Source organism: Choloepus didactylus, chromosome 11, assembly GCF_015220235.1.
Source record: "Choloepus didactylus isolate mChoDid1 chromosome 11, mChoDid1.pri, whole genome shotgun sequence".
Taxonomy (NCBI): domain Eukaryota; kingdom Metazoa; phylum Chordata; class Mammalia; order Pilosa; family Megalonychidae; genus Choloepus; species Choloepus didactylus.
Window position 1 is genome coordinate 64206451 of NC_051317.1, and position 18193 is coordinate 64224643.

The 18193-nt window shown below is 35.3% G+C and overlaps 1 protein-coding gene across 5 annotated transcripts in view; it reads left to right on the forward strand.

The window, feature by feature from the left end:
• The first annotated feature begins 613 nt into the window (after positions 1 to 613).
• Positions 614 to 18193, forward strand: part of NIPBL (NIPBL cohesin loading factor) — a 248519-nt gene continuing 230939 nt past the window's right edge. The window contains exon 1 of one of the 5 annotated variants that reach the window (XM_037798981.1): positions 614 to 1025. The gene's annotated coding sequence lies outside the window, so the exon portion shown is untranslated. The remainder of the gene's footprint in view (positions 1026 to 18193) is intronic. The other 4 variants (XM_037798980.1, XM_037798978.1, XM_037798976.1 and 1 more) reach the window with 4 other exon arrangements.

Here is an 18193-nt window from a genome sequence, read left to right on the forward strand (position 1 = left end):
ACGGGCGCAAAGTCCGGCATCTTAAAAGGAGAGGAGGTGTACGATACATCCATCCACCCAGCCGCTGGGACACCATATTAAAAATGCACCTTCGCGGGTCGAATCGCGGGCGTCCTCTACGTGGCCGCCCCGAGCTTGGCTCCTTAAAGCTAATGACAAACCCGGGCAGTAAGCGCGGCCTCCAGCCGCCGCCGTCCGCGGCCTGCCAGGCCGTGCGGACCTGAGAGGCCCCACCGCACACGACCACCACTAAACTCGAGTCCCGCTCCTGTCGGCCTCGGGGAGTATCAAAGACCAGGAAAGCCGACCGGCTCGTGCTGCAGCGAAAACGCCGTACCGCAGGATCGACAGTAAAGACAACATCCACAACCGCCCTAAGAAGGGCGCGAAGAGGAAAGCCGCCGCCGCCTCGTTGCCGGCCCCGGCCGAGTCCGCGGTACTGCGCAGTGTGGTGCGGCGCGGCGCAGGACGCAGTCCGAGGGCCGGGGGACGCGAGCCGAAGCGGCGGCGGCGGCGGTGGCGGTGGCGGTGGCGGAAGTGGAGTGGGGAAGAGGGGGTGGTTGTTAGTGTTTGGCGCCGGCGGAGGGAGTCATTCCTGCAGCTGCACTTCCGGTCGGCATTTTGTTCTGAGAGGGAGAGACGGAACGAGAGAGAGACACACACAGGGCTCCTTCCCCCCCGCCCTCCCCCCCTCCCTCCGTCGGTACCGACTCACCCGACACCACCAAGCCGCAGGGAGGGACGCCCCCGCCGACAGGAGGATTGGTTCCCGGGCTGGTGGCGATGCCCCCCCGGTAGCTCGGGCCCTTGCTTGGGTGTTTGTGAGTGTTTCTATGTGGGAGAAGGAGGAGGAGGAAGAAGAAGGAGCGATTTGTCTTCTCGGCTGGTCTCCCCCCGGCTCTACATGTTCCCCGCACTGAGGAGACGGAAGAGGAGCCGTAGCCACCCCCCCTCCCGGCCCGGATTATAGTCTCTCGCCACAGCGGCCTCGGCCTCCCCTTGGATTCAGACGCCGATTCGCCCAGGTAAATTCCTGCTCTTTATTTCGGCGGCGGCGGCGGCGGCGGCGCCAGCGCCAGGTCCTCAGCGTCTCTCTTCCTCGCTACCCTCCGCGCGGCTCGCTTAGTGGCCCCAGGTCTCTTCCACGGTTGAGTCTAGACTTCGCTCTTCTCCGGTGGCAGCCGCCCTGGGTGGCGATGGTTTTGTACCCTCTCCCCACTGGCTCTGGCGGCGGGGACTTGGGCTCCTGCCGGGCCGCCGGGGAGGCGTAGGCCCCGCGGAGAGTGCAGGCCGCGGGCCAGCGGAATCTACTTGAGCTCGGGGATTAGGAGAGCTCCGGGCTGAGCGGAGCGACTGCTGGTCGGTGACAGGCCTCGCCCGGGAGAGGAGCTGTAGCTAGTGAGGAGGCGGAAACAATACAACTAATAGCGAATGTGTGCCCAGATCGTCCCCATATTTACAACTTTCCCGGTGCGGGAGTGGGGAACGTCCCAGTGAAACAAACAACCCCCCTTCTTCCCCCTGTGACCCCATGAAGGGAGGAAGTAGTTTCAGTTAGTGAGACAAATGTAAATACTCAGACACGGATCCAGTGGTAATTCTTACCCTTTGTAAAACTTGTTTGGACGTTGGAAAGTTAATAAAGACTCATTTTCTTTTTTAAAGAATGAAATCGTCCACATGAATATTTAATATAGAAAACCATAGCGTGGCAGATATTGCATGTACTCCCTCCCACCCCGAGCTAGTTTTGTGTTTGACACTGTGTGTTGCACATGGACTTTTTATTCAAAGACAGGTATAAAGTATTTGACAGGTCTACCCTGTCACTTTATATTTGTATGCGTTATAAAAGGACCGTTTTAAAGGACTATACATAAAATCAACTCAGGTACTTCATGACCTAAAACGTACATAACAAGTATTTTAAATGTTCTGAGAATTGTGTTGGGATAAAGGTAAAGCCAGTTTTCTTTAAAAGGATAGAAATTAAGTTATGCTTAAAATCCCTGGGAGGCAAAAAATGTAAAAGATGCCATCCTTTTATGTCAGGGCAGATCTTCTTGAGGTCCCAGGATTGTCATTGGCTGTTTGTGCCCATGATGTTTGACTGTGTAATGAGAGAGGTGTCATTTTAATAGGTCAAATGTATCTGTAAATGCTGTAGAAAAATATTCTACCTTAACAAATTATAGTTCACAAGTAAGTTGTGTTTAGACCCTGTTTATGGAGGCCTTGGTAATGTAGGTTGGTAGAAAGAGAAAACACCAATTTAGAAGTCCCCATTCGTATAAATTTCATAGAAAAATAAATGTACCTGGTTTACACTATTTTGATACTTTGTCTCATTCGCTGAAGGAAAACTTCCAGTGGTTAAAATGAAGCAACACTGATCAACAAAGTCCCTTGTTTTACTAGTGGTTGTTACATTGGTTCAAAATTTTGGTGTCTTCTAAATTATTATTTTCACTGTAGAATAAGTAACTTTCCTGGAGGTTATTTTTGAGTTTAGGGTCCTGCTTACAATAAGTTGTTCCAAATTTCCTGTAAACATACAGATAAATGTTAAAAAGAGGGAAGTTAATATAGCTGTCACGTACTAGGCATGTTTTTAATGCTATAAATCCGTGTAGTAGTCAGTAGCGTGTCCGTGATTTGTATTGGTCAGGGAACAGTTTGAATTTTAAAAAGGCTGAAGCTCCTGCTGAGCCCCAATCCCGGCCTCCCTCCCTCCCACTAATCTCCCATTCCTGTCTTTGTGCTGCCCGCTCCTGTTAGACACTGTTTGCTACAGGGCCTCAGGCCTAAACCGGGTGGGGGGGTGTGTGAGTGGGGAGGGGTGTAGAGAATACAGAAGGAAGGAACATTTTCCATGTTAAGAAAGCAGAAGGTTTTTGTTTTTTGTTTTTTTTCCTTTCTTTAATTAAGGGCTTCAGTATAAATGTTTAAAAGGCCCATATATGTTCCTGTGATTGTCTACAACTTTAAATAAACTGAAACGTATGTCGAGGGATGAACATATTTCTACTAAAGATAATGCAAAGAACAGTTCTGCTTGCTTAGGTTTCATCAAGAGAAGCAACTTATTTTTAGAGTTTTTTTAGTTAAAGGGAGACTTCTTACATAGCTATTTGAATCAATGTTTTAGATATAGGTTTATGTGATTAATTTTTTCTTGTGACTTTGTAATTAAATTACAAGGAATTAGTTCCTATCAGATATTTTCCTAATCCTACATATTCAGTAATTTGTAGCGAGTAGTACAGGTTGTGTGATGCCTTCATAGCTATCATAAACATTTCTTTAGAGTAAACTGAAAATATTTTTAGTTTGGTCCAAATCAAGTAAATCGATCATAAAAAAAGAAAAAACATTGTTAAAATTGAATAAAACCTAAACTTAACTTTAAATTTTTGATAATTTAGTTGGAAAGAGACTGAAGAAAAATTTATGTTTCCCTAGAGATTATGAATAGTCTACTTTACCTCCCCTGTACTGGTTGGGATGTTCATCAGTGGCTAGTCTTGTTTTCTTTCTTTCTTTCTTTCTTTTTTTTTGTTTTGTAATTCAATGAAAGGAGATAACCAGGTGTTCAGTGGTCTTGTAATTCTAGTGATATATTTGGAGAAATATTTCCTAATATACCCAAAGGAAATTTCAACAGTGTGGTTTATTGTGTCTCTTCAGTCTGCAGAGTTACCAATAACTTGTAAAATTACTTGAAAAGAGACAGTTTTACAGTAAATAATGAAATGAAAAATTACTGAATAAATTGAAGTTGCACATTAAATAATTATTTTCAGTGTTTTGAGAAGAGTATATGGGATGTTTTCTTTTTTAAGCCATTAGTCAATTTGTTTACTTAAGTTACTTGCCAGTATTTTTGAACCTGTGCAAGGGATCATTATAATACTGCCCACCTTAAGAAGAAAACTGTTATATTTAAAGAAGGATTGTCCATCTAAGATTCTTTTTAGGGATGAAAAGTGAAAGTTTTTACCCACGATGGTGAACTTAGTTTCTTTTTTGGCACACTGATTATTATATTTTAAAAATATGGGCATAGCTATACCAGTTCAAACATGAAATTTTTGTTGTTTACAGTTGGACTGCCCAGTTCAAACTTGTATTTTCTAACACTTCCTAAATTAATTTCATATTTAATTTTTTATGTATCAGCCCATTATCATAAACTGTTACAGGAACAGTAGAACCCATGTTAATCTGTGTTAAATTTTGACATTGTGGTACACCCTGTTGTGGCATATTTACTATTTCAAAATCATATGTAAAAATAATGCAAGAGTAAACAAAATTAAGAGTTTGGGTCTATATAATTTCATTTAACCCCTGCCCCTCCATTGCTTTTTAGAAAAAGTGTGATGTGTAAGTTATTCTGGAATTTCTAATAAATACCTGATTTCAGTTTTAGGGGAAGTGATTGGGAGGTCTGAGGTAAAAATAATTCATTTTGGAGAAATATAACTTCACCTCTGCTTATTACCTTTGTTTACCATAGAAGGAATAGCTGACATTATTGACTTGGAAGCTTTATAGAAGCCTGATAATTGATTTTTTAGTTAATGATGCTTTTTTAAATATCCTGAACATAATAAGTTGGATTTGGTGGTAATTTATGGTCTTATTTAGCTTTTAAAAATCTTAAAAAGTTTTTCCTGTTTATCCAAAGATTATCCTGTTTTCAGCAATTGGTACTTATAATAATTTGTATATTTTTAAGTGATCTTTTTTTTTCCAAGGTGACCTGAGTCCATTCATACATATTCTCTTATCCCTGTGAGAGAAGTGACCAGCATTGTTGCCATTTTTTTGTGAAAAATTTGACACAGAGGCCATGTGATTTGTGTAGATTGATGTAGGAGTCAGTGTGAGAATAAGGGATTCCCTGACTCTTAATCGTTTTTATTAGATTATGTTGCTTTAACAGATGTCTGAGTTCTAGTCGTGAAGCCAGAGGTATTGGTGAGTTCTGACATTGATACCGTTTGTGAATTTTTGAATGATCTGAGGCCAAGGTGCTTTTCCTCTTTTAGAGGGATATAATACCTTGTTTCTTGATTCTGTTTTCTTGGTATGAAGATAATTAGAAATCCTGACCTTGTGTATATATGCTTGGGGTATGAATGACTGATTTTATTTACATGTATTCCTACTAAGGCAAGCGAATTAACTATACTTGCAGTAAACAATATGTAATGTTTCCTGAAATGTTTGCTTTTTAAAATTTTATTTTAAAAAATTATTAAATTGGAATTTTTATGTTTCTAGTTGATTAAAAAGCAATTTTAAAAACCATGTCTTTGTATTTATGGCCATCATTTGTAATTTTAGAGGATATTTTTTGCCCAAGTAGGTTAAGTAGTAAAAGTGATTTTAGTTATTTGTCTTGTGTTGTGGTATAATCTTCAGCAAATTCTAATGAATTGGGTTTTGTTAAATTGTATTAGGTTTTAAGACATATTCCTTTCTATTCCCAAAGTGGTATTATAAGGAGAGATTATTTCTTGATATAGCATTGCCAGCTAGATAAAAATTTGAGGGCTTATTTGCCAGGATCTGTGTGAAGTATATCCCCATGATACTATTTCATTTAGTTCTTCAAACTAGCCCATGAAGGAGAAACAATTATCATCTGCATTTCACAGATGAAACTGAGACTAGATAGGTTTAGAAAATTTCCCTTGGTCTTAAAGTTAGTAAATAATCAGTCTGAATTCCATTTGTTCTTAAGGACTCAGGATTCCACATTTTTAGTTTTAGTAAAACCTTCATATTATCCTTTGGGTTATTCAGATGATTCAGTACTTACAAGTCATGTAGTCAAGGAAATTGTGTACTTCAAAGAATTAAAATAGAATTCACATTATATATCCTGTATGTATAATGTTTTTTAAATTAACAGATTTTTAATTTTTAAAGTCTTACATTTTAAATTTGAGTTTGTTGAGCAATCTATGAATTTTTTACTTTTATATTGAGTTGAAATTGTCAAAGCATCTATTTTTAGAAAGGGAAAAATTAGCTTTAGAGAGTGATCTCATTAGAAGAAATGCAAATAAATACTTGTAGTATAGTAGACTAATCTATAAAGAAATATGACTGATAAGTTTTTTAAATTCCACAATTTATATAGCCAAAGAATGTTGATCTTTTCAAAGTGATCAATTTAGGAGGTTCTGTACTTATTCCAGAGCTATTGCCATTACATTCAGCCTTACAGAAATTCCTTTGGGAGTACTTTTCTTAACCTTTATGGTAACTCTTTATCCATAGGGGTGAATTTGATTTTTAAATTTAGTAAAAAGTCATTTGGAACTGAGTTTAGGGGAACTTCGATTTAATAAGATCTTACTATGTGCCAGACACTGTGCTCAGTGGTTTACGTTTGAAATATATAATACTATTGGGTGATTTCCATATTCCAGAAACTGCCAGGGATTTTAATATGGATTTTCTCAATTCCTCAAGGTATAGTAGGAGGTTGATGTATTTATTATCCTTATTTTATACTTGTTGAAACAGAGGTATAAAATAAATTAAGCAACTTGCCCAAGGTCATGCAGCTGATAAGTGGAAGGAAGTAGAGAAAGGAGTCCAGAGTTGATGCTTTGACCATCAACCTTAACGAGTACACTTTTTGTAATGATTTGTATATACATCTATCCCGGTTAGTCATCCTGTCCTTGTTTTATAGACAAGAAAATTGAGGTTCTGTCTTATAAGAAACTTGACTAGGGCAGCAAGTCCAGCAAGAGTTAGAGACAGGATTCCAACTCAAATATGTCTAACTCTAAAATCTCTGTTCTTTCCATTCTACCACCTTGCTTCTTCAAGATTTATAATAATTTTTGGTGAAGAGGTTAGGCTTGATTATAAAGTAGTCAGATTGGTTTTCTTGTGACTTATAAAGATTCTGAAGATAATTTTAAAAAAGGAGTTCTAAAATGTTTTAGTCAGTTCTAGTGGATTCATTATTTGATGATGGTCTTTTAATATCTTGTAACTTTATACCATGTATGTAACATGCAAAGTATTTGTGTATGCAAATAAACATTTAAATTAGATATTGATTTTAAATATATGTGTGCTGTATCTGTGGAATAGACAACTGAAATTTTGGTAGAGCCACTTTACTTTCATGAATTGATATTATGATTCTTGTTATTTAAAAATGTTTAGCATTAAAAAAATTCCAAAGAATACATTAAGCTTCCACCATAATAATTCATGAGGGTGAATTGCTTTGCCATCTTAGATGTGTATCATTTAACAAGGTTATGCCAATCTCTTTTAAAATTTTCTTTTGTATATATCTACCCTTCTTTGGCAGAAGGGTAAAACTTTTTCAGTACACAAAAACATGAAATTAGCAACTTAACATAATTCATTTATTAAAATAATTTTGTATACTTCTCCTGAGAAGTTCAGAAATTGTGACATAATTTTGAAATGGTGGATTCCTTTTTGTGACAGTTAATGTATTTGGGTCGCTTGTACTTCTTATTTCTTTACTCTTATGCAGATGAAGTACATACATGTTTTTATAAGAGCACTTTTTTAAAAATTGTTATTGATTCTGGATACCCTAAAAACTAACATGACATGTTTTTATAATAGCACTTTTCAAAAATAGTTATTGATTCTAGATACCCTAAAAACTAACATGCCTAAAATACTAATACAGCTATTAAAATTCACTTTAGTTTACTCTATAAATATTAATCTTTATGATTATATATTTAATTTGTTAATTGCAAAACAAAAATGTTCTTGAAATTAATCTTTGCAAGGAAATACATCACTGAATTTTCTTGGCAGTGCTACTTGGCAACACTTTTGCAGTATTTTAAAACCTACTTTTAGTAGCCCTTATCTGATAGGACTGTGCGTTGCCAATTTTCAGCTAAAGAAATTGATCATCTGAGTGTAAGCTTTATATAATTTAATTTTTCCTTGGTGATGACTAAGTTGAAATTATACAAGGGTTTAAAGTGGGTATAGCTCCTTTTTTATATGTGTGTATACTACTTTTTAAAAATTGATGCACACTGAGAAAAGCAGTTTTTCCAGGGTTCTGCCTATGCCTTAGAAAACTCCAAGTTTGAAAGTTAAAATGTATCAGCTAAAAGCTACTTTTGTCATTCTTTCTCCTTTGAGAAAAGAATTAAGAGTACGGTATTTATACCATAACCTACCTTGAAGTTATCCCCAAAGACATTTCTGATACATGCTTTTTGTATGACTCAACTAATCTTTTTACTCTTTTTTTCCCTTTCCTTGTGTCTCTACCTTTCTCTTTCAACTTCCATTCCATCTTTATCCTCTCCCAAAGAAAATTTTTATAAAGCATGGTGAATATAGGTGTTTATTGTTAATATGGGTGATCTTGAATGTATTACTTTCCATAGTGAAATGTAGAGCAGTTTGAAAGGCCTCAGATTTTGAGATCTTCAGTGGTTCAAATTTTTGCTGATGAAAAAAGCTTTGACATTAACTGAGAAAATGCATATTTGTGTAGTGTTCCTTCTTTTATTCTGTAAGCATGGATTGCTCCTGAAAATGTCACCTCATGGACTAGAATTTTTTTGTAAGGAGAAAGAGAAATTACAGATGAGGAAAAGCATGCCTTTTTTTGCAGAGGTTTCTTTGGTCATTCCATTTCATAGCATGTGTATAGTTTATTATTTGTATATTTGAATAAAATAATTTGTTCCTGTTTCTGTCAGTCATAGTAAATCATCAGCTTTATGAGAACAAGGAGATGTATTATTTTCATCTTTATGTCTGTATCACCACCATAAGTGCTGGTCTTGTTTTGGTATTCAGTAATACTTATTGAACCTGGTGAGTTAGAATTGAGCTGTATGATATTTTCTAAAGATACTTCTAAATCTTAGATTAGTGAATGGTAAATATACTTCTGTTAATTTCAAAATGTAACTCTCTTCTCTGGATTTACCAGATGTAGCTAAGACTTCAAGGCTTCTTGCTTTTTGAGTAAGAACATTTTCTTTAGGTATATCCCTAACAATACGTAGCTTGTGTATAAAAGTAAATCAAAGAAAGAAATTCCAAATAGAATTTCTTTTTTTAGCTATTAGTAGGGATTGCACAGTATAGGAAGAAGGACTCTTTGTTCTGGATCTCTTGGTCAATAGACTTGGGAGTAAGATATTGAGGTTTAAGTTTGAGCTAGATTATTATAGTTTTTACTTTCTTTGCTAATTTAAATAGTGTGATAACAATGTAGATAAGAGTAATGATAAATACAGTATATTAAAATGCTGTTCAACAAAAATAATGGTATGATGATTGAATTTTTTAAAATTTAAGTCAGGTTTATTGAGATATAATTTACACTGTAAAATTCACTCTGAGTTGTACATTTGAGTTTTGACAACCATAAACAGTCTTGCAGCAGCCACCACAATCAAGATATAGTATATTTCCATCAGCCCAAAAAGTTCCCTGGTGCCAATTTGTCATCAGTCCTTACCCCCTCCCTACCCCCTGGCAACTGTATCTGATTTCTATTCCTGTAGTTTTGCCTTTTCTAGAATGCCATATTAAGGGACTCATACAGTATGTAACCTTTTGTGTCTGATTTCTTTCACTTAGCAAAAGGCTTTTGAGATTCATCCATGTTGTTACTGTAGTTTGTTGGTTACTGAATTTTGAAATTAAATTTAATGTTCTAACTTTAATTTTGGTATTACTCCGTCAAAAAATAATGCTTTAAAACAGCTTTAGATATTTTTCTTGGATTTTTGGCAGCTGCCTTAGTAGACATAATAATAGTGCCGATTTTTGTCCCACACCCCTAAAAATCTAGTGTAATTGATATTAATTGCCACTTATTTTATTAATATAAGTACTGTTTGGTTAGATGATCTACCAAACAAGCAAAATAGATATTGCTTTCTTTTATCATTTCACCATAATCAAAATGGGTGGCATAGTATGTTTTTAATGTATAGCACATAGAGAAGGGAACAAGAAATGAAGAGTAGTAAATAATAACTCATCAAAAATTGACATTTTGCTTTGAGTTTAATCTCTGTAGTTTATGCTAAAAATAGAGTATGGGTTATAGTAAGGAACAGTCATTGCCTCTCTTCTAATCATTAAAATTAGAGAAGGAGTGGTGTTTACTGAAAGTTGGTACAGATAGTGAGAAAAGAGCTGTTTTCTGATCATTTTATTTGACCTTTTTGGTTTTTTCCACTTAACCTTTTGAAACAGCTTTCTTCCCTTTCTTCCCAGGGTTCAGGGACATTATTCCTTTATATCTTTCCTTATATCTTTGACCTCCCCTTTTTAGGCTCTTTTGCTAGTTCTTCCTCCTTTGTCCACCACTTAGTATTCCCAAGGTGGTTCTTCAACCTTTGTTCTGTTCTGTTTTCCTGTTGATTCATCTGTTCATATGACTAGTTGCAAGGTACCTGTATGCTGGTGACTCACAAATCTATCTCCAGAATATGTTTGTCCCCTGAACCAGATATAGCTGTCTACTAGTCACCACCTGATGTCCCACAAATACTAAAAATTCAATACTATATAAATCTGGACTCATCCTTCAGCCCCTCCCTGTTGTCACCTCTCCTCATTACTTGCTATGCCCACTCCCAAAGAAAGAAAACTATTCTTAAATATATATGAAGTGAGTTAATGTTTCCACCAACAACTCAGTAATCTGAACTAGAACTTTTGGAATAATCCTTGACTCTTCTTCAATCTGCTTCCTATCCAGTTCACTCAGCTCTGGCATTCGTAATACCTCCCTAAATATCACTTGAATCCATCCCTCCTCCACTGTTTGGATTCTGAGAATGGGCATGTACACCTTGTCAGATTGAATAACTTCTGTCACTTTAAGAACAATTTATGGGTGATTGTGAAAGAAGTATGTATTTAGTGTCTGGATATTTTTTGTTTCTATGTTTGGACTTTGCTATTTAAAATTAAGGTATAATCTTCAGTACCATTCGTTTTATATAACCTAAATGAGACTGTCTTCTGTAAACATTTCCATTATATCTAAAATCATGGCTTCTGACTTACAGTATATCAACTAAAACAGTTTGAACTCTTCATATCTTGGTTTTAGAGTACTGCATTTCATGGACGTGTACATTCATTTCAGTACTGTGTGTTTATGTGTTCTGGAGTAGGGTTTGAGTTGAGAAGAAAATGGGAATGTGGAAGGAAAAGTAAAGAAAGAACTTTTAATTGACTTTTCTGTGCTATGGAAAAAGACTTTGGAAAGCATTGCTTGTGAATTTTTGTAAAACCACCTGATGTTTCTTCTTTAGAATACGAAGTTACTCCTCCACCCCCCACACAATTTGAATGGAAGGGTCTGCGTAGAGTTACTGGTTTAAATAATCCCGAGTGTGTATTTTGTGAAATGGTAACTTTTAAAATGTGATGCTATCTTGAGAAACAAAGTAAGCATTTTCTTCGTTATAACTAGAGTCTATAACTAAAGAAATAATGGGTGCTTCTTTTTTTTTTTTTTTTTTCCCCCCTTCTCTAGTGCTAATTACCATGTTTTGGGGGAAAATAGGATCATTTTCCAAAGGCTGAAGAGGAGATATTATACGATTAGTTATTGGATCCCTGTGGTAGCATGCAGACAATTGTCAAATAAGTGAATTTGAATGTATTTCATTTTTGGGATATAGTACTAACTAGAGTGATGGAAGATGGTGGGGCTTGTTAAATATTGAGCACGTTTTATAGGGAAAGGAAAACATGACGCTCAGAAAAGGTAGGATAGCATTTCAAACAAATAGTTGGTATAATTTAGTTGATTCCTTTTATTTGGACAATTGGGTTTGCTTAACTCTAAATGAAAAAGATCAGTCTACACTATGTTTTGAATTCTTTCTATTCTATTCCCACTTGAGCTCTGCTGCTTGTCTCATGTATCATCGTGGTAGGCTCAGAGTTACAATCATCTGCATATTCCAGATATGCATATTAGAATTGGGAGGTGTTAGTGGGAAAGGAAGAGCTAGATATCTCCTATACTACTATCTTTTCTAATTCTTGGTTTGTAGTGTATGTCAAGGTACCATTACATTGTCCCCAGTTTTCCTAAGTCATTTAAAGTGATTTAAGATTTACACCAAGTTTATGACTATTCTTGGAGGAAGTACAGTATCTGTATCTGTATCATGCCTAGCTACTAGGCATGTACATGTTCCACCTACACTAATTACATATGATTTTAGTAATTCTGATATTTTCAACTAGAAGATAGCCACCCAACTGTGTTCGTTATAAAAATTTCAGTAATTCATGAACTATTCATTCCCTTAGTTTTCTTGGAAACCAGAACTACATATTGTTTTCTGGTATGTTATGTAAGGCTAAATTGTGGAATTTAGAACTTAAAATTTTTCAAGTACCTCAAAGTTAAAAAGCTTCCCTTAATTTTTGTTTTCAACCATAGAAACAACATGAGAAAACTACATGCTATTTGGAAAATAGGAAAAAATATCTATAATATGTTTTATGTTTTTCCTTATAGGTTTTTTAATAAAAATATTTATATGAATGTAATCATGGTCAAATAGATAATCATGATATAAATATACAGACATGATCCTCTCTTTTCTTAATGTTGTTTCATAAAGATTTTCCTAATTCCTGGCATAGTATTTATAATTACTTAAAATGTGATCCAATATCTTCTAAGTAGGTGAACCATAATTTACTTAGTCATTCTACTGCCAGACATTTAATTTGCTTTCATTTTTTTTTCCGTGTAAATAATGAGGCAGTGAACATCTTTATATGTACAATTTTTTCGTTTTGGAGCTTTATTCAATTAGAATTGAGTCCTGTAAATGAAGTTGTTGCACCAAAAGGTTTGACCATTTTTGTGGCTCTTGATATGTATTTCCAAAAATAGCTTTAATCTGCCATAATCTGTATTTTCATTCAAGTCTTAAGGCATTCAATAAATTGACTTTATTTTTTCTATGGAATGCACATTTCATTTTAACATTATTTTTAAGTCATTTAAATGCTTCTCTTTCACTCTTTGTGGCTGTGATCTATTTTTGATTTATTTTTGAGCATTTTGATGATGAAAATTAGGGCTTTTCAATGTGTGTATATCATTTAGAGGTACTATATAGTGAAATTAGGATGGAATTGAATCTAAACAAACTACTAGCCAGTTGACATTTAGGTAAATCATTAATCCTAGCCCTTTTATTCAACCCTAAACTTGAAGGGGTTCTATTAAATTGTTAGGTAATCCTCAAGTTTTAGGATTTTATGGACTAGCAAAAAACAAAGCAAAGCAAAAAAAGGAATCTAGATGAAGGAAGGAAGGGAAGGATGTGATGGGTAGAGCTATACTTGTAGTTCAGGGATCATCCGTCTTCTATCTAGAGAAAGTGGTAAGGAAATCAATCCTCCATTGGAAAGTACTAAAAAGAAAAGTAAATTGCTAGGTATGTCCTTCTACTTAGTTTTACTGTTTTGAGATACCAAAATATCTAGTATAATTTGGATATGGCTGTGATCTCATATTCATTTGCAAGTTGTTCATCAAATATTTATTGAGTGCCTCAGGAATTATTAGGCATTGGGCGTGGTGAAATGAAAGACTCCAGCCAGCCTTGCCAACAAGAATATTACAGTCTAATAAGGTTTATGAATAGACCAGTAAACAGAGATTATGTTATAGAATCTAAGTGCTATGATCAGGACAGACTAAGAAGGTGCAGTAGGGGCGCTGAGAAGGGACTACCTAATTTAGACTAGTGTGGGGGAGGGAGTAAATCAAGAAAAGTCTTGGTGAGATAGATGGCATGTATATCAAATTTTGAAGGCCATTAGTTAAAGTTGGAAGCCCGGGGCAACGGTTTGATTTTGGAAACTGCACGTGGCTTTTAGAATATAGGGCTGGAAAGGAGGTGTGCCAGAAATATTTGAAACTACAGAGAGGGTCAGGCGCAGATTATGGAGGAATGTATATATGCCTTGCTAAGAATTTTGTATTTTATTTTTAAGGCCGGGGGAATCAAGAAATTATTTAGTAACAAGATATATTTTGTCTTTTAAAAGTATTTTTTAGGCAGCAATGCGGTGATTGGATTGGAAGCAGATAAATGGATACTAGGGAAGCCAGTTAGGAGTTGATGAGATCCCCAGATAAGATAGAGGGAATATGGAGGAGGAAAGGAAATATTAAGAGTTAGTATATACAAATTGGTGTCTATATATAGCTGGATTGGGTAATGGAGAATGAAAAGAGTCAAGGATGCTTCCTTGATTCCCGGGTTTCATACTTGTGAGCCTTGATTAGAAATATAGGAGGAGAAGGTAGTAAAACTTGCACAATGAGGACATGATGGGTAGGAAGATGATATTCCAATTTTAGGAACATTGAATTTGAGTGACCCATGGAACATTCAGGTTTGTATTGTATATGCAAGTATAGGGCTAGAAGACAGAAAATGCTTCTGGTTCTCAGGCTCAGAATACCTTAGGTTTTTCCTTGACAAAAGTACTTTATGAATTGGTTTGTTAAAGGATATTTTCTTGAGGAAGATATGTCTAAATCTATGTAGAATTTTTTAAAGGATGTATAATTTTACTTTAAAACCATGTTTAAGTCCTAGGCTATCTTTATTACCTCAATTGAGAATATCTTAGATAATATTCAATTTTTTATTATAGTTTGGGTAAAGATATGCAAATTAGAAATTAGCACCTAATTTTTAAAGCCATTGTAAGTTCAATGAATTTTGCAGAGGATGCGGTAGAATTAAGGAAAGATTAGAGTAGCAGATATTACAAATGAATTTGGCCAAAGGGTTGATGAGAGAATTGAAGCAAAAAAATAATCAAATACAAATTAGTAGTAGTACTTAGAATTGTGAGCTGACTGATCTATTCTTAAGATGCCTTGAGTTTAAAAAGTTTACTCAGAAGTCAACTTGTATTTAATATGTTAGATATACACTACTTAAGTTTAGCATGAAAAAATGCTTAGAACCATGCTCTACACATACATTAAGTTTCAGCAAATTTTTGTGATTTGGTGAAAAATATGTCCTTGTCAAATATATTTATAAATGAAAATCTGCTAATTTGTGACATAATTAATTACTAGGAAGGATGGTTTTTGATAAGAAAAAAAGTAATCAAATCAACTCAGGATCATCTATATTGAAATAAGGTAGTATTCCTTCATAACACAATTTAGCAATATACTCTAGATCAGGCAAAGTATTCCAAATAATAACTCTATTTATAGGAGGAGCTTGATTTAACTCATCTCTAATAAAGAATTATTATGCTAGAACTGTTGACTATACTTTTAATTCTCATGTTTAGATGACAGCTAGTCATAGTTTTTCTGTTCTGTTTGTTTTTGATTTGTCTCTCTCTATTTTATATATATATGTATATATATGTATTTCTGTTCTGTTTAGATTTTTCTCCGTATTTTTAAAATAACCTGTTTTATTCACACACCATATAATCCATCCAAATTCACTATATTTGATAACTCATTTTCCCTGAAAGATTTTCTGTTTTCCTTCCTCACAACCTTTTAATCCTTTTACCTCCTTTTTTCTCCATCTAACCAAATTCTACCTTCTTTCTATCAAGATAGTATTGTTATTTGTTTCTGTTTTTTGATTGGAAGGAGATAGCATATCAGAATCACCTAGGGTTATTTTTTTCAAGCTTATAGTTCTTTGCCCCTTCTCTCCTGCCCCCAATTCATGTGATCTCTTTCTCTTCTAATATATACCTGTGTATGGGAATTAGTTATATATTGACTTGTCACATTTTCTAATTGTATATGAAGATGGAATTTGTTTTATTTAATTTTTACTTTATTTGCCTTATTTTCTCAATCAGATTATAAACTTTTTGAGGGCAGAGTTTGCCTTTGGTGCCTAGTAGAGTGCCTTGCCTGGAGTGGTGCCCAGTAGAGGGGTTGCTGATAACTTATCAGGCTCCTCTAAACTAGTTTGAAGAGGTTTAGAAAATCTCTTGCTTCTTTACTACATTTTCACATATCATAAAATTCACTCTTTAAAGTGTACAATTCAGTAGTTTTTAATATATGCAGAAAGTTGCGCAACCATCAACACCATCTAGTTTCAGAACATTTTCATCACCTGAAAAGAAACCCCATATCAATAGCAGTCACTTCCCTCTCCCTCTTCAACCACCCAGGCCCTGCCAGCCTCTGTCTTCTGTCTCTGGATTTGCTTATTCCTGTAAGTGGAATCATATAATGTGTGGCCTTTTGTGTTTGTCGTCTTTCACTTAGCATAATATTTTCAAAGGTTATCCACGTTGTAGCAAGTATCCCCACTTCACTGCTTTTTATGCCTAATAAATAATATTGCATTCCATGGATATATTGCACTTTGTTTATCCATTTGTCCATTGATGGACATTTAGGTTATTTCTACTTTTGCCTGCTATAATAATTATGAATAATGCTGCTATGAACATTTGTGTACAGGTATTTGTGTGGACATAATGTTTTCAGTTCCCCTAGGTAGATACCTAGGAGTGGAGTTGCTGGGTTGTAAGGTAACTCTATGTTCAACTTTTTGAGAACCTGCCAGATGTTTTCCTAAGAGGTTATGTAATTTTACATTCCCATAAACAATGTATGATGCTTCCAATTTATTCCCCTCCTTGCTGGCACTTGTTATTTTCTATCTGTTTGATTATAGCTATCCTGATGGGTGCGAAATGGTATCACAGTTTGGCTTCAATTTGCATTTCCCTTATGACTAATAATGTTGAGTACCTCATGTGCTTATGGATCATTTGCATATCTTCTTTGGAGAAATGTTTATTCACATCTTTTGCCCATTTTAAAATTGGGTGTCTGTCTTTTTATTGTTGAATTGTAAGAGTTTTCTTTAAATACTCTAGATACACGCTCCATTCACTTTGTTGATAATGTTCTTTGAAGCACAAAGTTTTACATTTTAATAAATGTAATTTATCTAGTTTTCCTTTGGTTGCTTGTGCTTTTAGTGTTATATCTAAGAAACCATTGCCTAATCCAAGGTCATGAAGATTTATGTCTGTGTATTCTTCTAAGAGTTTTTATAGTTTTAGCTCTTACATTTAAGCCTTTGATCCATTTTGATTAAATTTTTGTACATGCTTGTTAGGAAGGGGTCCAACTTCATTTTTTTGCTTAGAGATATCCAGTTGTCCCAGCGCTTTTGTTGAAAAGACTGTTCTTTCCCTATGAAATGGTCTTGGCCCTTTTACAAAAAATCAATTGAACATAAATTTAAGGGTTTATTTCTGGACTCTGAGTGCTATTCCATTGATCTCTCCTTATGCAAGTACCACACTGTCTTGATTGCTGTAGCTTTGTAGTAAGTTTTGAGGACAAGAAGTGTGAGTCTTTCAACTTTGTTCTCTTTCAAGGTTGTTTTGACTATTCAAGAACACATGTATCTCCATATGAATTTTAGAATTGCTCATCAATATCTGCAAAAAAGGCAGCTGAGATCTTGATAGGGATTATATTCAGTCTGTAGATGAATTTGAGGAGTATTGCCATCCTAACAATACTAAGTCTTCTAGTCAGCAAACATGGGGATGCCTTTTCATTTATTTAGGCCTTATTTAACTTCTTTCAATGATGTTTATGTTTTCAGTATACAAGTTTTACATTGCTTTTGATAAATTTATTCCTTAGTATTTTTTTCTTTTTTAATGCAATTTTATTGAAATATATTCACATACCATATAGTCATTCAAAATGTACAACAGTTGTTTGCAGTGTCATCATATAGTTGTGCATTAATCACCACAATAAATTTTTGAACATTTTTGTTACTCCAAAAAATAAAAATAAAAGTAAAGAAAAAACACCCGAAACATCCCATACCCCTCCTCCCTCTTATTCATTTACCATTTTTTCCCATTCTACTCATTTCTCCATACGCTGGATAAAGGGAGTGTGAGCCGTAAGGTTTTCACAATCACACAGTCACACATATAAGCTATATAGTTATATGATCATCTTTAGGATCAAGGATACTGGATTGCAGATCAGCAGTTTCAGGTATTTCCTTCTAGCTATTCTAAAGCACTAAAAACTAAAAAGGGATATTTATGTAATGCATAAGAGTTATCTCCAGAATGACTTCTC